This window comes from Cheilinus undulatus, linkage group 14, assembly GCF_018320785.1.
Source record: "Cheilinus undulatus linkage group 14, ASM1832078v1, whole genome shotgun sequence".
Taxonomy (NCBI): Eukaryota; Metazoa; Chordata; class Actinopteri; order Labriformes; family Labridae; genus Cheilinus; species Cheilinus undulatus.
Window position 1 is genome coordinate 39,351,714 of NC_054878.1, and position 24,171 is coordinate 39,375,884.

Below are 24,171 nucleotides of genomic sequence, written 5' to 3' on the forward strand. Positions count from 1 at the left end.
TTAAAATAAGAGTAGTTTCAGTGCAATAACACTACATACTGTTCCTTTAAAAGCTTATAATGTCAGACAAACCCATGGACAGTACATACTTGTGTATTTGTGTGAAATGTCTGCTCATATAGGACGACTTATCCTGTGCACTGTTGTCAAAAATGAAGTAAAATGGGAAGTCTTTAGAGGAAAGATGTTCACTTTTTTGGTCAGCTTTCATTCTAAAGCACAAATGTTAAAGTAAAACACCAACACAGTAATGGCAGCTGTTCAACTTCCTTTTTTCCTGGAATCGTGCAGCAGTGGTTTTGACTACCAGCCTTGGCCATGTACCACTTGACATCCCTCACTCTCTGATTCGTGTTTCCAAATCCAGCCACTGTCCTGTCCTCAAGTACAGACACGAAAAACTGAAAAATTAATTGGAGAAAAAGGTGAAAGTACTTTGTGGAGGAAATGCACTCCTTGCATTTTTAAGTCCACAAAGCTTCAAGTTTTCTACTGAACAAAAGTCACATGTGAGCAAATTCTTGGCAACTGAAACTCCTCAGAGAAATTATAACTTTGGTAAAGAAGTTGTTAATTTTGTGCAAGACGAGCATCATTTCCTGGCTGTGACCTTACATAAACATTAGAATATTTTTTTTTTGTTTTTATTTAGTTACCTCAAGTGAAAATTGTAGCAAAAATAAACACTACACGTGCATCTAAATACCACTGCATTCAAACTTGTTGTAATGATAGTTTGTTGAAAGTTTGCTGTTAAATGTTCGTCTTCTTGCCCTGCCAGCTCACCCTGACTAATCCTCATTATTTGTTGTGTTACACACAACTGTTTGCAGATGCTTCTCTATTGAGAGCACACTCTAAGAATCATTTTAATGTCTCTGAAGACTCTGTAATGAAAAATACAGGATGAGGCACTCTATTATTAGCAGTGCCCACTTTAAAGGTTAAAATTCACTGTGACAGAATGCATTATTTACTCAACTGAGCTGGTGAATAATTTAATTTATGAAGACAAAAGCTTCTCCAGGTATTTTTGCAGACTCCTGCAGCTGTCAGAACCTGAAAAGGCACTTTTGAAGAACACTTTTACCCAGACGGGTGGACACTTTTAGCACAAACTTTATGATCAGAATGGGACACAAACTCATCTAAATGTAGGTTACTGGTGGAAGATAAAGTTCCCCAGGTAGACTCCAAGGACGTGCAGGGATGGTTTATCACTGCTGCACAGGGAAGACTTGATTGATTGAGGTTTTTACCTTAAACAGGGTACAGACTGCAAGATAATCAGGGCGATTTTTGGCCTGATTCCCTCCTTCCAACTAAAGTAAGCAAAGGCCTGATTATCAGATGGTTTTAAGGATTATCTTGCCAGAATTTCCTTAAATGTCAGATGGATTTTACCCTTCCTGATCTGCTTTTAAGACAGTCAGCATGGGGGAAGCCCCAGTTTGAAGTGGTAAATGTTAAATGTTGGATATCTATCATCAGAATGGAATGCCGTCATGCACTGAGGACAGCAGAGTCAAACTCTGTGGACTGTCACATGGAACTGAAAGACTGACTGAAAGAGGAAGCACAACAAACACAGCCATAGCAACAATTGGAAACGTGAAGCAAAAAGTCAAAACGGCATTAGAAATGAAGAGACAACTTGTAGATTCGTGGCAATAACATGTTTTTTTCATACAACATGTCCTGTAAAACATACCACAGTCAGAGACCAGGGGAGGAATTTCACTGAAATTGCTTCCACACTGTAAGTAGCAGGTAGCTAACAGTTAGCACGGTCAGTATGTTTACTTCAAAATCACAGTAGACTGTGCAAGATTTGGACTTTTGGAAGACGAGATCTTATAGTTGTTGAATGAATCTGGAAATGTGTGGTATGCTATGTTGATCTAACCCGACACGCCAGGTGGATTTGTTTCACACATTCATCTGGAAAACCTTCAATAGTGAGTGTCTGGGAAAGGGCAGAGGCTTTGGAAAAAACTTGCAGTGTGATTGGATGAATGTCCTGTCTGTCACATCTTTACGGGCCAATCAGAGCAACAAAACACGAGACGTAGCCACGACCAAGGTGCGCATGTGCAGCTACCAAGGAATAACGCGAACCATGGCGACTATAGACATGTCAGTACACGACTTTTGTCCTTTTTGAAAAGAAAACGACTCACTGCTGTTCTTTGTTCTTCTTTAAACGAAGAAATGTCGTCAAGCTCAGGTAAGACTGGCACTTTAGCAGCATCCACACTAATGTCTTCCACCATAACTGTACCGGCCTCTTGCTGCGACTTGCTTACGTCACGACACTGCCGCGCCCGAAAGTACTGCCCCTCGCTGCTGATTGGTCTTGTCACTTTCTAACTGGGCCCAGATGGTTCGGACGGGAGCTTTGCAAGATGGATTTGCCAGTGAGAAACAGGTAAACGGGTGTATTCAGCTGCTTTGCAAGGTTAGTGTTGGTCAGCACTTCACTATAAAACAAAACTCTTAATACTGTCATCTTTGCAATTAAAATGTAATTAAGCAGACACTATTACCCAAGGAGACAAAGGCAGGTCTTCATGGCGACAAGGACCTTTCCCAAGAGTCCACACTGGATACTGATTATGGATTTGAATACCCAATCTCCTGTCCCAAAGTCAGTGCTGTAAACCACTGAACTATCCCACCATGACAGACGAATGAAATATCTCATGTTTCAGTCTCCTAAGAAATGGGGCATGAGATCTTGTCCTTACCCAAGCGAATTAAATTCCATATTTTATGTTACTTGAACTCGTGTTTGTATCCAACAAATGTTAAAACAACATATGCATGGGCTATAATAAATGAAGGCAGGGATCTTTTGACTGCACGTGCATAAAGACGTAAATTTCTAATCTTCAGTGACTTCTGGAAAGTTTGAAACGTCACATAGAAACATTTGCAGTGAGTAATCTCAGTGAGGAGACTGGAGTGAATATGAGCATCAGGAGAACAATGGGCCACTCTGATGTGTTTGGCTGTCAGCCGGGGGATGGTTGATGGCGGTGTTGACCTTGTCAAAATAACACCCCTGGGACATGGAGGAGGGGCTGAACCCCTCGATTACCTCCCACCCCCCCTTTTTATTTCCTCTCATTTGCATTTAGAAGCCTTTACATCCTCCTCTATGTCCTTTTTCAATTATCTTTAACACTTTAAGAGCTCCCTCTTACTCAAACCGGCTTAGGGGCTGAGACTGAAATTCAAATATTTTTGAAGATCATCATTTTCCTTACACATAAAAATACTCAGAGGTAAGTACACTTTTCTTTGGGGGAAAAAAAGTTGATGCAAGAACTTGAAACTTTGACGCAGGTGTAGAAAAACTCAAATGATACCGTAATCTATTTTGATAACTAGGTGGAAAGGGTAAAGGTTTTTGTGCCATATAGGTGAGATGCAGGGGTTTGCATGCAATTTTTCCCACATGTGTCTAGAGAAAAAAGATGTCTTTTGAAAATTTTGGCACCTTTTCAGTACAATAAATCACTGGAATATCAAAGATTGCACTATTTTAGAACATGTCACATAGCGAAACAGCACATTATCGAACATTTTATAAACCTTTCTAGTGAAATAACATTGTGCAACTTTCAAATTGTGTAGGAGTAAGAATATTTGACTGATCAAATCTTTTTCCCACGTGAAAAACTTTGAATCACTGCAGACTGGCAGCTTTAAAATGAGGAAAACTGGCACAGGATTAATCCACTTCTCTCAAATGAAAACTGACTTCCTCTTTCAGAATCTAAGTAATCATTATGTCCTTAAAATTAAACAGCACATTTGGTTGAAATGTTCCCCTGGTACTTCAAGATCCATGGCTCAGTGTGAGGAAAAACACTTTCCACCACACGAGAAGCCGATATGAGTCAGTGGCAGATTGCAGGGTGAGTTCCTGATATAGTAAGATGCAGCTGCCTCCACAGTCTCCACTCTGTGCTTCATGATTCACACTCGCTCTTCTCTGCTGGAAGAGAACCCGGTGGCAAACCTCTGCAGAAGATATTCATGCAAAAATGAAGACTTTTTATCATGCCTTTCATGCATTTGCATGATTGACCCTAAAAAGCACAGATAAGGGTTTGAAAACACTGCTTGTGTTGGTGTCAAAATAAAGAATAAGCTAGTGAAAACACACAATCATGAAAGAACAGCCATTGAAAGCATGATGATAGCCTACTGTATTTGTAGTCCAGAAATAGAAAAAGGAACAATATTTGCCCCCACAGTGTGGTCAGCCAGCTGTATTACAGTATTCGTATTTCACATCTGCTGGAGGTCAAAACCAATCTGCTCTCCCCATCCTCCTCTTCATCCTCTCATCTACTGCCGCCTGGCTTCACAACCCTCCGCTGCTCAGCTACACTGACATTAAAATACAACAAAGAGAGCTGCAGCACAACTGCTTCAGTAGCCAACAATACTCACAGACAGCTAGTATTAACATGAGTCATATACGTGTTAATGCAGCGTTTATTTGGGATTTAGTAGAAAAAGTGAATCTGTCATCAGCATAGAGTGAAAATGTGAAAACCAGGAATGAAAAATCCACAATAAATACTTTCAAGATAGGTCACTTAGACACTTTAAAGTCACACTCTCAATGCATAGTGCTTTATCTAAAGTAGCTTCTGTAAATTAGCATTCTGATTATCCTTTGACTAGGGGTGGGCTATTTTTGGGATTAACTGCACAAATAAACACGTATGCACATATCCTGTTAATCTGCTGTCATTTCATCTGACTTAACCAAGTGATGATTGATTAAATTCTGTAAACAGTACTTAAAACAGTACACAGGCTAACCACAAGACATAGAGTTTATGGGCTCTGTAGGCTGTATTTCTGTGAAGCATTGCTTTGAACTTATGCTGATGACACTTTAAAATGTCAGTGTTGAGGTGCTCATGTTTAGTAGGCCATATCACGCTGCAGATGGAATTTATAAGCTCAGGATGTTAAAATGGATGGTCTACAACATGTGTCTTGTGTTTGAAATGATGAGTCATTAAAAGACTTTACAACAATGACTGTGCTTACATGGACATAGAAGCCTGGTTCAGATCCCTGTATACATGAGAAATACTCTCATCCTGGTTTTCTAATAATGGAATCGTATCTGCACCGGCGTCTGTGATGCTTACCTTTACAACACAAACCATGGCATTTTTTTTTTTTAATCATAGGAAAAAAGTCTACTGAATTATTTTGGGCTCAACACTATTGAATGCCAACATCCATTTGAAGACATGGTATCCACCTCATTCTCACCATTTTTTTCCAATTTTAACACACTTTTGCCCATTTTTGTCCATTTTAGACCCTTTCCACCACTTTTGACTGCCTGTTTTTGCTACTTCTGTTGTTGCCCCTGTTGACCCATTGTTGCTGCTACTGACCCATTTTGACCACTTTTTACACCAGTTTTTGCCAATTTCTTCTTCTTTTTCTGCCTCAATTAGCCCATTTTTGCCAGTTTAAACCCATTTCTGCCACTTTTTAATGCCCCTTTACCACTTCTATGCCAGTTTTTGCCACTTTAACCCATTTTTGATCATTTATTGCCACTTTTATCTAATTCTTGCCAGGTCTTTTGCTACTTTTAAAATCCTATTGCTGTGCCTTTTCCACCTCTTATTTTACCATTTTTAACCCATTTTAACTGTGTTCTTAAGAAAAGGGATTTACATTTTTAAGAAGGCAATATACTACTGCACAAATGAACAAAAACAAAGATATTTGACAAAAGTGGTTATTATTCAGGTTAAATATAAGACATGGATATCACAGCTTAACTTTACAATGGACCCCCCCCCCCCCCCCCCAACACCATGAATGTACATGGTTGTTCAACCACGTTCAAGAGCAGTGGGGGGCCCCAATCCCTGGCACCTTTATTTTGGGGGTCACAGGCTGAAAAGGTTGAGGGCCCCTGCTTTAGACAACTGCCAAAAAATTAAGGGATTATCACAATAATTAAGGACTATGACCACAGGTGCTCAGCCTGACAGCTAGGCCAACCATCATCATATATTGGTAGATATTTTTTAAACCATCAAACTTTCAGCTGTGACCCTAGCGTGACTTTAACATCATTTTCTACTTTTGCTTACTCTAACCTAGAAACCAATATGTGGAGCAGAAGTTATTCTACATATGTAGCAAAAAGCCTTAATGCTATGAATGCCATATGCAGCTTGAAACCATCCATATGTAAAGCATGAATATTTCAAACATAAGGTTCAGTGCTCATGCATGTCCGCTGCAGCGCTGCAAAAGTGTTAATTCACATTCTGCTGGTGCAGTCTGCTCCATGAGTCAGCAGCTTTTTCATATTTATGAACTTTTTGACTAAGTCTTGTCTTTAATGAACTATAAAAGTATTTATACTCCTACTAAATCACTGCGAGCTCATCTTTGCTTGCTTTATGTATCAATAAATCCAATGTGAGTCCCTGCAGAGGCAGAAGAAGCCTCTTTAAGTGCTCCCACTTCTACTCACTATCATGTGGATTTGCTGAGTTTTCCACACAAAACAGCCCTATCATCTCCAGAGAAATAGATCCTCCACTGTCTTTTTAGATAAACCATAACAGGGATCAGTGAGCATAGCTGGAAATGCTGGAATGAGCTCCAAGGGGAAGAAGGAAGCATCATTTTATCACTACGGCTTTCCCTCGCAGGGGTGAGCTTCAGAGGGACGGGGCAACAAAAGTGCTGCAGAGCGAAGAAGAACAGCCCTGCTATTCAATTATTGATCAGGGCATCTTCCATATTAATACATGCAGAGGGTAGGTAGATTGCCTGAAGCATAATTGTCATAAAACAAGTGCAAATGAGGTTTGTTGGGGGAGATAAATCTATTACAGACTGCTGTGCGTTTTCCTGTGCTAACAATTCTTCCACTCCTACACTGCAGTGTTAAAGATGCTGAGAAGCATAAAAGCTGGCACGCTCACTCAAACATAAGACTCATCTATAAGCGTTTAATCTGCTGTTTAATTTATTTGGCTTCCTAATGAATGAGCACTAGCTTGTTGCCGTGGTAACGATGCTCACTTGCACCTCCGTGGGATGTCCATGCCCTGACATCAGGACTCTTTGTGCTACTGAAAATAGAAGCCAAATACTTACACTTTCTCTCTGTCAGTGTCTCCTATCCGTCCCTCTGTCTGTCTCTTTTAATTGCTGGTTTCACATTAGAGACCCGAGCTTGGATTCAAGCACACTTGGCCCCCAAAGTCCGGTTCATTTAATCAGTGTGAACACAAGCATAGTGAAGAGGTAGTCTTGGCACAATTTGTACTTGAGCACAGTCTACTGAAGATCTGGAAGCATCCATGCTTGAGTATGAGGTAATCATCAGTACGTCTGTCTTTAATCCTAATTCCAAAAACATTGGGGCGCTTTGTCAAATGCCTCTCCGCTTTAGTCCACAGGTCCACAGACCTCTGTGGTTTCCAAAAATCATTCTGAATTTTGACTGACCGCAGAACAGTTTTCCATTTTACCTCAGTCTTTCTAAGTGAGCTTTGGTGAGAGAAGACAGCGGTATTTCTGGATCATCTTGACATATGACTTCTTCTTTTTTGACAGACGGTGATTTCTGGAAGTGTTCCTGAGCCCATGCAGTGATCTCCAGTGCAGAATCAGGCCTGTTTTTAATGCAGCACTGCCTGAGGGCCCAAGGGATCACAAGCATCCAATATTGACCTTAGGCCTTGTCCCTTGTGCAACGAGATTTCTCCATAGTCTCTGAATCTTTTGATGATATTATGTACTGTAAATGGTGGGATATTTAAAATCTGAACTGTTGCCAGTTAACCAAATTAGTTGCAAAATGCTCCTCCAGCTTATTCTTTAGTTCCACTAACTTTTACAACCTGATGTTGCTTCGTCCCTACTTTTTTGAGATGTGCTTTTTTGAGATATGTTGTTTATATTCTATCGTGAATAAAATATGGGTTTGTGAGATTTGCAAATCATTGCAATTTTTTTATTATTTACACACAGCAACCCAACTTTTTTGGAACTGGGCTTGTAGATTAAATGCTTGTTATATCACCATTCATCCCACCCTCAATTTCACACAGTATGCTTCTAAACATCCTCGACACCAGCAGTCACCAGGTGCTACCCAGTGGACCAATCACAGGGCTGTCACCAAGTGCTGTTTTAACATGTAGTTACATTTTTGTAACTACAGTTTCAGAACAGTCACAGAGACGGTGGTGTCGTCAGCATATGATGAGCAGTCAGGATCCCTCTTGTAGTGTGGCTAGTCTGTCGGCCAAGATGGGACAAAATTTTGGTTGCACAGTCCAACATGGTGACATCGTGAACCACCAAAAAAATTGTGTAGTCTGAGCCGGTGTTCTGTTGATGTCTGCTGCCTAGCCATAAAATGCTCCCGCAGCAAGAACACTACCCCTGAGATACTTCAAAGATTTCTAAAAAAGAGCATCAAATGTGCTCCCTACAACATTACAATGCCAGTGAGGTGAGTAGTCATGTAATTTGAGTAGATTTTGCAGTGGGAGCATTATTTGATAGGGGTTATTGTAAGGGTGAGCGCGGTTAATCGCTAAAACAGTTAAATCCGTTTATCAAATTAATCGGCATCGGATTGGGTGTCGGTTAAGCAAACTACCCATCATTTTTAGAAACACAGGCTTGAAATCCCACTCTATGCTCTTTTAAACTGTAACGAACCTTTCACCACTAGAGGCCGCTGTAGCTTCAGTTAATGGCCGCTGCTTTCCTGTCTAGCACTTCACCTGATGTAAACACAAGAAGCTTAGAGGTGGCTTAGCGGTTACCGTGCAGTAGAGACAGCACAGTATGACAGTTTTTTAAAGTAGTTAATGGAAATAAAATGGTATGTAGGCTGTCAGGGGTTGAACTCACATATAACTTCCACCTGAAGTGAAAAGAAGCCACATATCAAAGCACGAGATTAATTTGCAAAGAGGAACGAAGGCTGGCGGCGCTACCTTGTAATGTTAGCCTTGCTGTAGAGAGTATACGAGACTAACATCACACCCGCTTACACCATGACCCTGTGAGGAATCTGACCATCTCACCGTTTAGCCAAATACGGAAATAGAAGCTTAGGAACATCCTTAGGCTATTGCTCTGTTAAGATATGCTACCCTAAAAGGTTTTCTTGATGAAGATTTAATAAATGGAGTTTCAGAGACTTGGCTCCAAAATATGCTCACCTGACTCATGTTAAACACTTAGCCAATATTAACAAAGATTTCATAATACTGTTAAGATTTCTGCCTTTCTGCTCATGTGGAATACAGGCAAAGTAGCAAATTTCAATAAGTAGCAGAAATCAATAGAACAGCGGCCTTAAATTGGCACCCCAGACTCTACAAGGATCTTCTCAAGAGTAGCAGGTTTAGAAAAGTTCAAAATTCTCCATTTCAACCAATAAAACCTGTCAGTGTATTTTTTGGCAGATCCATTTCCTGATTGAAACCGAACTGAAAAACGGGAGAAACTTTTGTTATTCCATTATTCCGTTTTTGACAAAAAAATGTTTGTGACCAAAAATGGAAAAAAACAAACAAAAAAAAAAAACAAGGAAAAAAGCCGTTTTTCTATTTTTGTCATTTTGGTCACAGCAATGGAAAAACTAATAACATTTTAAAGAAAGGGCCCAATTTTGTTGTTGTTTTTTTCCAATTCCATTATTTTGTTTTCTTAATTTAGTGAAATACTCAAGGAAAAGGAAATCATGTGACCACTGGGAAAGGTGAACTTTTCAAAATAAAAGCCTCCATGGCAAAACAAGAGCCATCCATTGCCAAAATGTTTTATATACAATGTATGATAAACAATGTAAGTTGTAAATGTACTGGTGATTTAATGGACTGTTTTGTTATATGTATACATACATATGGCTCGTTTGACATGGAAGCTTGTATTTAAAAAAGCTCACCTTTCTCAATGGTCACATGATTTTCTTTTCCTCAAGTATTTCACAAAATAAAGAAAACAAAACAATGGAATTGGAAAAAAAAACTGTGACCAAAATGAATAAGTTTTTTTCCATTTGTGGTCAAAAACAAAAAAACATGGAAAACAGAAAAACAACTCATTTTTCATTTTTTGTTTCCATTTTTGGTCAAAAACAGAATAACGCGAGTTTTTCCCATTTTCTGATTAAGGTTTCAACCAGGAAAAGTATCAGCCAGAAAATACACTGACCAAAACTCCCTTTCATTTTGCTTCCAAGCTATCAGCCATTGACCACACTGCAGCATTAAGTCTTGTTTTTCTTCTTCTTCTTGTGCTAATGATGCTCCAGCAGGCTGTACTCTCATTGAGCAATCTTCTTCTGCAATGTTTTTATTTTTTCACACATAGCACCGCCTACTGCTCGACCTGTTGACTTCTAATACTCACACAACAGAAGCTGGTGTATACATTTTCATGCCAAACTTCTCAAAACACATTTAAATTTCATCATCGCCTACATCTGGATGAAAACCCCACTTCTCTGTGTGATCTATTTTACTGTCTATGTATCTCATTCTCAGTCTGACCCTCTTTCCATCTCTCTCATCTCTCCAGTCTTCATTCCTTCCTCTCTTCATGTGTTTCTTCCTCTCTTTCACCCACACATACACGAATGTCCTCTCTGCAGATCTTGTTAAATCCAGAGGAGAGGAAGTGTAGTAGAGTGTGCATTAACCTACATGCAGCACACAAACTCCTGCAGCACAGCCTTGAGTTACGACGCGCTGCGTGTGTGTGTGTGTGTGTGATATGTGTCATGACATTGTGAGGCAGAAATCTGTTAACGCAGTCATATAACGGGCACTGAGCTCCCATGTGTGGCTCAAAATCCGCCTCCCACAAGGTTAACCATTTATTTCAGGGTTAATACTCGACTTCAGGGTCTGGAGGTTAGAAGAAAGATTAGACTCTACGTCCTAAATCCTCTTAAAAAAGCACAAGTATTGAAATTGATGCTGCAGAGCTGGGGAGATTTTCTTATTTACTGACTAAATCTCTCTTCTTGTGGCAAACTTCGACAACTCGACTACTGACAGCACAGCCGGGGATGTGAATGTGTTATGCTAGAAGCATAACACATTCACATCCCCGGCTGTGCTATGCTAGAAGCAGCTAGATTAGCCTAGAGCTGAATGCCTCCACTCAAGTGTCATCACTTGAGGCAGTTTTAGATTTATTTTCTGTGAAGCCACAAAAAGAATAATTCAACTGTTTTTCACACGTTCAGTCCTATTTACAAATCTGCAGGCTCATGTTTTATTTCTTATGGCAGAGTGTCTAGTAGTCCTCCCATCCATGATTCATCCCAAACACAAGCATGTGTCAAATATGAGGAAGGTGAAGGTGGAGTGGATACACTTTCCTAATGTGGTAGGACAGCTGTGTGGGTAAACAAACATGCCTGTAGTTCATGCTAAATATAAATGATGAAGCCAATATAGGGAGACTGGCTAATAGTAAATCTGACAAAAGTTTCTTGAAAGAGATCACTTCTGCAGTCAAAATGTCCCTTTTTTAAAGTTTTTCTGGGGGAATTATTTTTCCAAGGCTTAAAGGAGCCACAAGCCATCACAAAAGTGCCACGCGTTGAGTATCGCCGCTTGGGATAATTTCAAATCTAAAAACATGGGAGGGGGTGCAGGTGGCCTAGTAGTCAGGTCGCACCCCATGTACGAGGTTTAAGTCCAGCCAGTGGCTTCTTTCCCTCATGTCTCTCCCCCTCTCTCTCATCCCTGTGTCTAACTCTATGCCCTGTCCTTCTCTCTAAAATAAAGGCTTAAAAAGCCACAAAAATTTATCTATAAAACAAAGCAAAACATGGGAGACCACGGACATAAGGACAGACTCCACAGATTTTTAACATCATAATCAGGGGTTGACCGATTACAGGCCTGGCTGAATATTGATGCCAATATTTGGCATTTAGCTGATTATCAGTATCGGCATTTTATTTCCCGATAGCCGCTGAAATCAGTTAATTCAAAGGTGTGCTGTTATGGCTCCACTGAAAGGAGTGTTTTCCCTCTGGTTTTGTTTTCACTCACCCAGTGTCCCACCCACAACACGTTCTGACTGGCTTAATGTCACGCAACTACTAGAAATTAGTCAACATCACAGAATGTGACATCACACCATCTGACCACTGTGAAGTGTCAAACTTCCTGTTTCCTCCAGAACTCCTGATATACAGTTTTACATCTCTTGTGTTCCCAAATAAACAGCCTCAACATCAAAACTAACCATGACAAGTTCATGAAACTTACACATTACACAGGTGAGTAGCAGTGCTGAATGCCACGATAGGTTTATTTGCAAAGGATTTCTCACAATTACTGCAATTTTAGTGTGAAAAACTGAGGAACCATATTTAGCGGACACCCCTTTAAGGGGGTTAAAATAAAACACATGGCTAAATCATCTAGCAACCATACTAAGAGCAGTGTTAGATGTTGATGTAAAGAGTGATCTGGTGTTAAATTTTAATAAATTTGCAGAAAATTTCAAGGTGTAAATATTAAAATAGGAGTGATTTTTTTGGTCTGTTTTATAATACAGCAGTTTGTGTGGTGTGTCAGTTTGTATTCTTACTGTCTCATTTCTGCCTAGATTATTTTAGACAGTTAATTTTTATGAGTTTTTTACTTTTTCTGATGGAATTAAAAGAGAAAATAAATGGTACAAATAGTGAAATATCTGTTATTTTAGTCAGTTACAGGAGTATAGCAGTTTTATTCTACTGAAATTGCATATCAGTTTTTTTATTGTTACCTTATTACAGCTATAATTCATTTAGCAATTAAATATTTGTGATTATTGTAGGTGTCCCTTTTAAATTATCAGATAAAACTGGTGTTGCCATCATCACTTATACAGTATTCTAAGGCCAGAAGTGTAAGTAAATATTCATTTGGCTTTTTTGTGTTTATTGTTCCATAAATAACAACTTTATATACATGTACTCCAAGTAAACTGTTAATTCTTACTTGAATGGGCAAGAAACCTATATAATATATATATGTAAGTGAAAAAGTTTTTGAGAAAGTCCCCCAATAATATTGTATTGAATTTTGAATTTCAAAGTATTTCATTGAGCGCCATATAAAGGGTTAAATCTACAGTGTACCTGCAGATATACAAATCCTGCATGTTCTTACCCTTACCTTTCGTTAATATAGTGAACTTCAGATCTGTTAACTGCCACTAACAGAGCTGTCTGCTTATAAAAGTCCTTCAAACACATTCTCACCTTGATTTCACTGAGGAAAGAGCATAAACTGGGAAAAAAAAGAATGTTTCAAAGCTTTTTAAGGACACCTGGGACTCCATAGGTCACCAGGACATCCTCATAAGTTCTGCAGCTCACGTTAGTGTGTGTTCCCGTGTGTGTTTCTGTGTGTGTGAGGCTGGGCCTGAGGTAACAGGCGAGTGAGGCTGACCTGACATGATCGGCGAGCTGCCATCTGGAATGAGGTTACTCCGGCACGGCCGGTCGGCACAGTTCAGCACTCCAGCCTTTTAAATTAGCTCGGTAACAGCCACTCGGAGAGATGAAAGCACCTACTCTTTGTGATAAAATTGCTGTAATTTGTGGTAACACAGCCTTTGGCGCTGAATTCAATTTTAAAGGAGGTAGAAGATGTTTCGAAGGAATATGGTCTGTCTAACAGGAGGGAGATATGAGCTCTGTTTTCACTTTGTGGTCTTCCTAAGATAAAGGAAAGGTTAGTGTGTCATTAGAAGTTCATTCTTTCACTTCTTCTTAGGATAAAATGAGCAAAGCATGGAAAAGAGCAGCCATGTCAATGTTTATTCCTAAAGGGCATGTAATTTGGTGATTATTTAAATGTTTTCAGCTTTCAATCCTCACTTTCTGACCTGCTTTTCCATCTTTTTCCTAAAAAACAAAGACCATGCATGAGCAGATTTACCATCCTCCCACTCCACAAAAATACTACTCTTTCGCCTGGTGCACACAAGCAAGATCTATGAAAGATTTGGCGATTATTCAATACTCCAGTCAGTGCAGAATCACTCTAAACGCTTTTGGATTTTGATCTACATAAAAGCTTCATGAACCAAAATAAACCGCATCAAAGATTACGTGCACGCGGGCGGCTCAGATTGCTACACGCATGTCAAAACTGTTGTGTCAGAGTCCCGGTGGAGGAGAAAACAAGTGAGACAAATTGTTTACTGTCAATATTAAATGATGTAACGCGAGAGGGAGCCAGGGAGAACAATCCTGTCCCGGTATGTCTGTATACAGGCGAACAGAGGGGTGATTAATGTCAGGAGATTATCACAAACATGACTCATGGAGATGTCATTTTGGAGAAGGGAAGCACAGCGTTATCTTTGTCTTGATTTCCCATGTCACCGTCTCTAAGTCGGGAATCCTCTTTGTTTCCCAGGGTTAAGAATAGACGTACCAACATGCTTTTCCTGCCACCTAAGCTGTGTAAGCAGCAGCAATCATTTTACTGAACCAAAAAGGAGCTACATCATCTGAAATCTTAAGAAAACACCCACCGGCCATCTGGGCTCCTCGCTTTCTCACTACCACACACCTACTGTTGGCACAATCAAAGTTCAAGATGAGAATGTTGAAGATTTCAGGAGAAAATTCATCAGTACTTTTTCTAAAGATGTCCATCTGGAACAATCCAGTCCTTCCAGGGAATAAGTCGATGCCATTCAGATTTTCAAGCCACATTTTACAGCCTATTTCCTTTATTATGAATGGCACCATAATATCAGAGAAAAACATTTACTTCACTGTGAACGCTGCATGCTAGTGTATTGATGGAGAATGTTTTCAGTAAATCTATACTCTACATGTCATCTAGTGACTATTACGCCTCCATGCCAGCACTGGGTTATCCATCTGTCAGCCCGTCTGTCCATCTATCTTGTGAATGCAATATCTGAAGAATGCTGAGAGATTTTCTTCAAACTTTTCACTCTGACTCAAGGATGAACTGATTAGATTGTAGAGGTCAGAGATCAAGTGACCTCAAATCCTGTTAGTACAAATGTCAAGAGCGCATCGAGGTGTTTTTGTCAATTTTGGTGCAAACTAGAATCTAAGGGTGAAATTATTAGATCTTAGAGGGCAAAGGTCATCATTCCCTACATCAATTTGACTCCTACTCACTTAACTAGCTCTGTGATACAGCGTTTAAAAATCATGCATCCACAGCATTGGGGAGAGATGATTTAAAGCACCAATCCAGCTACTTTCTGAGCTTCCACTGGCATCAGTGTTATGTGTTTTTCAGAGTTTGGGCTAGGCCCCTTATCTCCAGTGAGGGCTGCATGTAACAATGGCTCCAAAAAAGGAAAATTGTGCATTAAAATAACCCCAGAAGTAGGTGTGTTACTTTCTTCTTGAAACAGAGTGACACTAATCAAGAAGATAATCCTCAAACAGAGATCCCAACATGAGGGCAGAATTATCTAACACTGACAATCATTGACAAAATCGTGGATCTGACGCACAGGAAATGAAACATGATTTTCAGTATGTGACAGAGGGGAAAACAGACTTAATGTCTGTTGAGGAGATGTAATATGGGAGGCTGAATGTCAGATTGTATTTTGGAAATCAGAGAAGTGACTTCCGCAACAGCAGCGGCTTTGTTTCTCAGGCTACAGCAGCAGAAAACAAGACAAACAGTCGACTAGAAATGTCTAGAAACTGGAGAACAAGGCTCAGCAGAATAACAAAATGAGGATAAATCAGGTGGCAGGTGGAAGTAGAAGGAGAAACATAACAGGTTTTCTAAGAGCAGCTCAAAATACCCAGGGAGCAATTACACTTTGGTGTTGTGTACAGATCCCACTTCATTTCTCACACAGTAATGGTCCAATCTTTGAGGGCGCACATAGAAATCTTTAAAAGCCACCTGGGCAAGGAGAAGAGAGGTTTCTGTGGGGAAAGGAAGTGTTTTGATTTTGGGTTTATCTGCAAAAATACAGAAAGACACATGCCACAAAAAAGCAATTCATGTGAGGGAGGTGTATGAGAGCGGGTATGGTATATTCAGCCAACATGAAGGTGTTTGGAGCTGACAGAGTGCACGGATTTGTTATGGATTTTATGACATGAATTCACTGGAGCAGGTAAAGGGCAACAGGATCTCAGCGGAATCATGTTTGGACGTTAAATTACTGCCAGAGACTCATCTAACATGATACCAGATGAAGCTAGGGTTGAAGCCATCGTTTTAAACGTGATGATGCTAGAAAAAGTCAAAATACACACCCCAATTCCAAAAGTTGGGGCTTTCTCATCAGATGACAACTTTATCATCATAGAAAGGAAAGGAGAAAACAGAATGAAATCCTGCAAGCTATGGCAACGCTGACACGGGAGAGAATGTGAGTTGTGTGATCAGTGGAATCACCTCTTTTTCAGAGTATCACACACCTTCATATAGCCTGTTGCTGCTGCAGTTTCTTTATCTTCAGGTGAAACTGCTCCCTGTAACCTTACAAAGCAGACAGATTTCCCAGCTTCAGGCAAATTCAGCTTGAAAAGCTCCAATCCACACCGCTTCTGCTGCACCAAACATAGTCTTGTCCAATTAGCATCATTTGAGGAGAACGAGGCGGTAGCTAAGGGCGGGGCTTATTTGTTAGAAATGGCTTCCACCAGTCTAACAGATCAGATGTAGCCATCATGTAGCAGCACTTTTATCAGAAAAGGACCTCATTTCTTTATCAAATAAAGAGCAAAGAACAGCAGTGAAAGCTTTTCATGATGGAAAAGATGTTTTTGCTCTTCTCACGACCTGCCTCAGTATCAGTTTGCAAACAATTCAGGCGGGTTGAGTTGTACTGTAAGCTGGTAGAATTAGCTCAAATGCAGCTATAGAAAAGCGGCTGTTTTATCAGAATTTCTCGACTAATTTATCAAAACAAGAGCAAAGATTCACACTGAATATTCTAGCTTTATATGACTGCTTTTGGAAGCAATCCAGTTAATGTTGCTGATTTAACTAAGAGATTTTCTCAGTAATTTGATATTAGCTGTGCTTTTAATTGTCTTATATATTATATGTCTTTACTTCTGGTTTGGAAAATGCATTACAGCATGTCACTGTGGAATCATGAGTGAAACATGAGTTGTGTTGTTTCAGTGCCTAGCGATAGAGAAAAGGAGTGGCTAAGCAGCAGAAGCCGATGACTGAGGTGCAGACTAGTGTTTGCATCTGAGCGCTCCTGCATGTGCAGGAAGAGAGGAGATGAGAGAGGCATTGAGCACATTATAGTCGTATTAAAATAAACATTAAGATAAGTCAATATGAACAAAACCTGATACAAAACCAACTTTATTCAAACAGGATAATGTTTTTTGTGCAGCTCTACCCTTGAAGTGAAACACCCTATACCTAATAGTAAAACTGAACATTGCCAGTATGTTAGGCCAATGCCAGTACGTGAATTATACTACCAATACCTACAACTGATATAGTGGCTGTAAATTAGGTTGAAATTAATCTAACGATAGGTATTGTTAATCTTTTATTGATACTGATACCCTTATCAATACTCCTTATTGATCAGAGTCCTTATCAATATGACTATCGGTTTTGGTGGAAAGACAAAATGAGGGCCAATATTTAAACTACCAGTGGTCTTAGCTGAGTAGTGCTTGAGTTAAAAAGCTATGATTCAGTCTGCCACATCTATTTCATATCCCTCAAATATAAACACATTCTTCATATTCATAACTGTATTCACTGAAGTTTCTCATCAAAAACCAAATTTTCCCATTTTTATGTGACTTTTGAACACATCATAACATATAAAATACAGCTGTCTAATTTACTGAGGTTGCCTGAACGCATCATATTTTTTGTCTTTCACCTCGTTAAGTTTGCTAATTAACTTCAGTTTTGCCGATTCCAACACAGATGTCTACACTGGATTAATATTTTTAACAAACAGGCCGTGCTCAAAGTTTTGGTGAACTTTTCAGCATATATCTGAGCAGCTGAAGAAAAAAAACTGTCCTGGAGCAGCTGAAGAGAGTGGTATGAGTGCATGTTACTCTCAGCGCAGGCATATATGATTGCATGTGATTCGCAGGCAGGATCTTTTTTCTCAAGCCAACAGTTGAAGGTACCACATTCTGGTTTAATGTGATGCACAATACCGATGTGCTATTATGTTACCCTTGCAAGAACTGATGTATATTTTCACACCAGTTGTAGCTTAAAATGACGTTACATCACAGAGCCTGTGAGACCTGATAGCAGTATTGTTAAGCTAAAACGTTATTGATTTTCAAGTATCATTATGGACCCAGGTTTCAATACCCATCCCTACTGATATCATGCCGATAATGTTGTGCATCCCTAATCAAAAATGTACCCATTTGGCAGCCCTGGTTACTGTGTTATTCAGGAAGTGCTGCATTTCTTCAAAAATGTTTGCTAGGATTTTCTGGTAGCATGAAAACAAATCTTCTCAAAGACTGGAAGAGGAAAACCCTTTAAGCCAGCGCTTTTTCACCAATTAAAACTTAAATAAAAACATGGAGAAGATAGCAGGTCAATCTGCATCTGATTACACTTCCATCCCAGCATCCCCTCTCTGCAGGATTAACAGTTTACTGTCTGTGCATGTTCCATGGCTGCAGGGCTAATCTGACCTGGTGAAAATTGAGCTCAGAAGACATAAATTGCTTTTTTCAAGTCTGTTTTTTATGTTAATGCCTTTGAATTTTAATTATGAGTCTCACCTCACAAATATTGCTGCTGCTTTTAACTTAAAACACCATGATATGAATATCAGCAGGAGACTATCTGAGCTTTAAAATCTAAATGAACTTTAGATGACGGTGCAGACTGACAGCGGGAGAAAGTGCAACTCTGCACTCGAGGGTTTTAATATTTAACTCTAAGCAGTGCCACGGCTAGCTGCTCTTCACTGGACGGAGATAGGTCACACACATGTGGGATGCTCGTATGTGTGAGTGCTTTAAATAGACCGTGTGTTTTCTGCTTGACTGATCAGAGGAAACTGGATCAGTGTGTCTTCCTCTGCATTCCCTCAGCGAAAGTTCATCCGCTTCACTAAAGCATATTTAGGCCTTCATTGTGTATGTGGGTGCTCGTGTGTGTGTGCTAGGGTGTGCATTTGAGTGGGAAAGTCACCCTCAGGCTGCATTATGGTCTACTCAGTGTTTGATTTACAACAAATTCAATGACGATCCAAATGTATTCCCTTGAAAGCTCTGTGAAGTTGTGTTTTCACTAAAATATGACACTTGTAAAGCATTAAAACCAACCAAATATGTGTAAATTTGCTCAAATACACACAAAATCAACGAAATACAGATCATACACACAGCTAAAGTTTCAGTGCCAGAGCGGAAAGAAGGGCTTCATGTTCAGAAGAATTTGACTGACAACTCGAGGAATGAGACATAATGTTATTCACAGTCTACCACCCTAGGTAACCCAGAGAGAGAGCTGAACTGCTGAATCATAAAGGACCTTCATCAGTTTGATTTGGAGGCACATCATCATGTAAATTAATGCTTCTGTAGCCCAAAGTCAAAGGCATGAATATGTATTTCTACAGGACAACATTTACAAGTGCTGCAGCCAAATTACCAACAAAATACACCCATTTAAATGCACAACACTTAGTTATGCAATCGCCCTGTCTTGGTCTTTAGAAACCTTGCAGACAAGTGTTACGCTTGTTTAAATGTAGTCCACAATCTGAGCTTTGAATACATAATTCAACTGCTGTTAATCAGCTTTTTCTTGCAAGGTTGATATCGTGTTTTGATCAGTACCAGCTTGCACTAAAAGAGCACCAACTGAGTAAACAAAAGCCACATGATCGACTCTATCCTTCAACGTCGGCCCTTCTGATCACTGTGAAACAGAATTTACTGAGCGTTTAATAGTTCATACCACCAATAGGCATCATGAGCTGGGTTTAGACCACTGTGAGACAGTGTAATTCTTGTTTATTCATTACCAACTTATGATCATGTTATTTTCTTGGCTGGTGCTGCCTTGTGTTAACCCGTGAATTGGCCAGATTCCATGGCTGTCATCAGGCAGATCAGTCACACAAAGATCCAATCTGAAAAGACAGCGTCCACTCTGAGAATGGGCAGAACAATCGGTGTCATTTGAGGGAAACTAGGCGGTAACTACAGCTGTGGTTTGGTTGTACCCCCATTAACCTTCCTGATATCTCTTTTCATTTTTGCATACTTGTCAGAATTAAACAGATTTTAATATTAGACAATGATAACCCAAGTAAATACAAAATGCAGTTTTTAAATTATGATTTCATGTATTAAGAGAACAAAAGCAATCCAAGCCTACCTGGCTCTTAGGGGTGGGAATCACTGGTGGCCCCACGATACGATACTTGGGTCACGATTTTAAACGTTTTGCAATACAGTGACTATTGCGATACCATATATTGTGATATATTGCGATCTATACCATTTTTTAACTGTTTAGCTGATTTAGCATTAGTCTTCCACAATATTTTATTTTCATGTAGCACTCCTTGCAAACCTTATGTGTCTTTTCCATCTCATTCCTGCCCTGCTTGCATTCCTAACGTCCTTTCCCTGGTGCTGCCATGTTTGTTGTACTAACTTTCTCCTGCTCTATGACCGTCACCTGTACAAACCTCATGGGACAAACAATTGATTATATTTCTCCATTATCATAGACTTCAGTTTATATTAGCAATTAATTTGAAAAAACAATACTTGGTGAACAAGAAGATACGATATATCACCAGACAAAAATATTGGGATACTATGCTGTAGCGATTTTTCTCCCACCCCTACTGGCCCTGTATGTAAAAGTAATTGCCCCCTTAAACCTAATCCCTGGTTGTGCCGCAAATCATGGCACAATCAGGTAGGGTTCCTACTTGAAAGGTTGGTTAGCATTCAAGCTAGCGGTAGTAAATGATCGTAATTGGATTGTAATGGCTTAAAAGACGTTTAATTACAGATTTACTGGTGAGGATTTAATCATTCAAGTTTCCAAAAGTCAAACGAGTTCCAGGCTCACTGAAAATGCTGCCACAAAGATTCAAAGGCATCAATTGCGTCAATGGGAAGGCACAACGGCTAGACTTAAGAGGAAAAACAAGTAAGAGGCAACGATTTATGATTCAAAAGTGATCTAACTTTTGATAAACTGCATCACTTCTTGTCATGTATGACAGCACCGGTCTGGAAAGCATTTTAACGATCACATTCAGAGAAAAACTGTCTGCAGCCACCATTCTTTGAAGAAGAATTAGTTTCTGGTTTATAGAGCTAACATTTAGCATGGCCAAACAAGCAAAATATAAAGTTAAACCACATGGTACTGGATCTGTGGATAAACTTGTGTATTTGCCGATACCAATACCAGCATTTTAAGCAGTGTCTGACCTATTTTTAATACTGGTATCAGAATCGAAAAACTCTGATATTTACGCAACAATTTGTGGATGAAAAAGATTAAAATTGTATAAGGTAGAGGCCAGAAAATGAAGGCTGAACAAGGATTTCACAAGTGCAATTTAAGACTAAGACTTTTCAAGGATCTGTAGGAATCCTGTGTGTCCTGAGCTTATTTTTTGCATCCTTAATGTTCAGCACCTGCACATCTAAACTAAGGGTTTATGGTGAAGATGGGACACTCAAGTGATCCCCATATCAGTTATTCTCCTAAACTAAGGCCAAAAGGTTTGGGTATGACAGGGATGGACAGACATTCACTGTATTGATGGCACTTGGATTATGTACAGGAGTTATGTTTGGTGTCTTTATTTAAATGTACTGTCATATATTTTGTGGCAGCCTGTCCAAGACCAAAATCTCCCTCAGACCAAAATAAATGAATCTTGCAGACAAAGACGATGATAAAAAAATAATGGACAATTGGCCTTCCTCTTCTTCTTCAAAACAAAACATCTCTCCACTGTGCTCCTAATATATTTTTCTAGGCCGACTCTTGGTTTCTTTTTACAAGACATCAGACAGCACTTACAATAAAACCTTCAGTTTCACATTTAAAAAAGAGAACATTTCACACTAAAAGGGAACACTCAGTGCATAGATGTCTGCCAAGGCCGACTCTCCAAGCATCTTCCTTAGTTATCTCTACTACAATCAAAATAAAAAATATTGTGATATAACTCATATTCTGTCCACATTTGGTTCATCCAAGCCGAGGCATTCTCATCTCAGCTCTACGTGGCTGTTCAGCTGCACCATCACATTTACTTTACTTTGATTTCTCCTTTTATTAACAATATTACCTGCCTATTAGGATATAACGTGGAAATACTGCTGCATGTGAACTACGATGGGAAGATGGGGCTCCCTGCCAAAATAAAACTCCACTCTCTCCACTCTGCAGCGCCGACCTCGCTGAGAGACACTTCAAAAACTCAACAGCCGTCTCAGACACACGAAGAGCGAGGAAGACCGCCATTCATCGATCTCCCTCAACATGAAGGACACCATATTAACTAAGTGGCGGCCATCTCTTATTCATACGCTGCTCATTACTTATCAACGCCCCTCTCACTCCTGTACTCTGATGGGATTTTCACGGTCCATTTATGGGACTGGGTGGCGGGGGGAAGGATGGAGGAAGGGCTTCAAGGCGGAAGGGGGAGGTAAATAAGACAGAGACGGAGAGAAGACGGGTGAATGACGAGCAAAGATGATGGAGAAACAGCAAAAATCCAAGGGACGGATTAGCATTTGACCCACTTAGCAGGGCGCAGACGAAAACGACCTTAATGTACACCAATTAACTGTTGTGTGATGATGATGGCTTTAAAAATGCAGCAGGTAGAGGTCTGATTAAAAGCTGAGCTTCTTCAATGTGAAACACTGCTCCTGCATCCTCTTTAATACTAGTATTAGCTGTATTAATTTTCCTTTAAACCCTTTTAATTCCCTCCCAGTTGGTCCTTTTTTAACCTAATCCCATTATTAATAAGGTAATGACAATTATTTTACTGTTATATTGCTAGAAATTGTACCCCTTGTGCAATCATCTCCTGTGGGTTTGGATAAAAATACTGATCAAAATGATTAAAAACTGCATATATATGATAAAAATTAGCATGGTACGTGTTTAAAATTTATGCAGGAAAAAGTCAGGGCGGTCTGAAACCTGAGGGAGGTGAACTTGAGTTGACCCCGGCCCCGGAGCACACTTTTAAATTAATGAAAGAGTCATGAAAAAAATGAATTAAATCATAAATCACTTTAATCATCCTTTAATGATGCAGGCGGGTGATTTTTGGCAGGCAGAGGGGTGAGCAGAGGACGGATGAGGTTGTAATGGTAAAACACAGAGCTATTATCCGGGTTTTAGACAAATTCATCCAACGTAAAGTGAAGGAATGATTACATTTCGGGTGATCTGTCATCATTTTTGCTTCACTCCGGATTATAAAATGTAAGCCAGAGCCACAGGGATGCAGTCAGATCTGCAAACACTGCAACATCAACTTGTTCCCAGTGGATTTAAAGATGTTCGTTAAGAAAATTAATTAACATTCCATAAAACATTTACAACCCCAATTCCCCAAAAAATGCTCTGTAAAAGTCTAGGAAGTGAAAACACCAGTTGCCAGAGTTTTGGGAGAGGAATGTTGTCCCATTCTTGTCTGATGTAGGATTCGAGCTGCTCAACAGTACTTCGCTGATTTTTTTGTGATATGATGCACCAAAAGTTTGCTGTTGATGAAAGCTCTGGACTACAGACCCCCGACTCTTCTACTGTGAAGCTATGCTGTTGTGATGGATGTAGTATGTGGTTTAGCATTGGCTTGCTTTAATGTGCAAGGCCTTCCTTGAAAGAGACGTTGTCTGGGTGGGAGTTTATAAAACCTCTATCTACTTTTCAGCATTAATAGTTCCTTTCCAGATGTGTAAGCTGCCCACTACATAGGCACTAATGCAACCCCATAACATCAGGAATGCAGGCTTTTGAACTGTGCGCTGATAACAAGCTGAATGATCTCTCTCCTGTTAAGTCAACAGGACACGGCATCTGTTGTTTCCAAAAAGAATATCAAATGTTGATTTGACCACAGAAC

At 39.7% G+C, this 24,171-nt stretch overlaps 1 protein-coding gene across 2 annotated transcripts in view; it reads right to left on the reverse strand.

The window, feature by feature from the left end:
• Positions 1-24,171, reverse strand: part of LOC121521474 (E3 ubiquitin-protein ligase TRIM9) — a 99,286-nt gene that overhangs the window by 65,871 nt on the left and 9,244 nt on the right. The gene's annotated exons all lie outside the window — the stretch shown is intronic.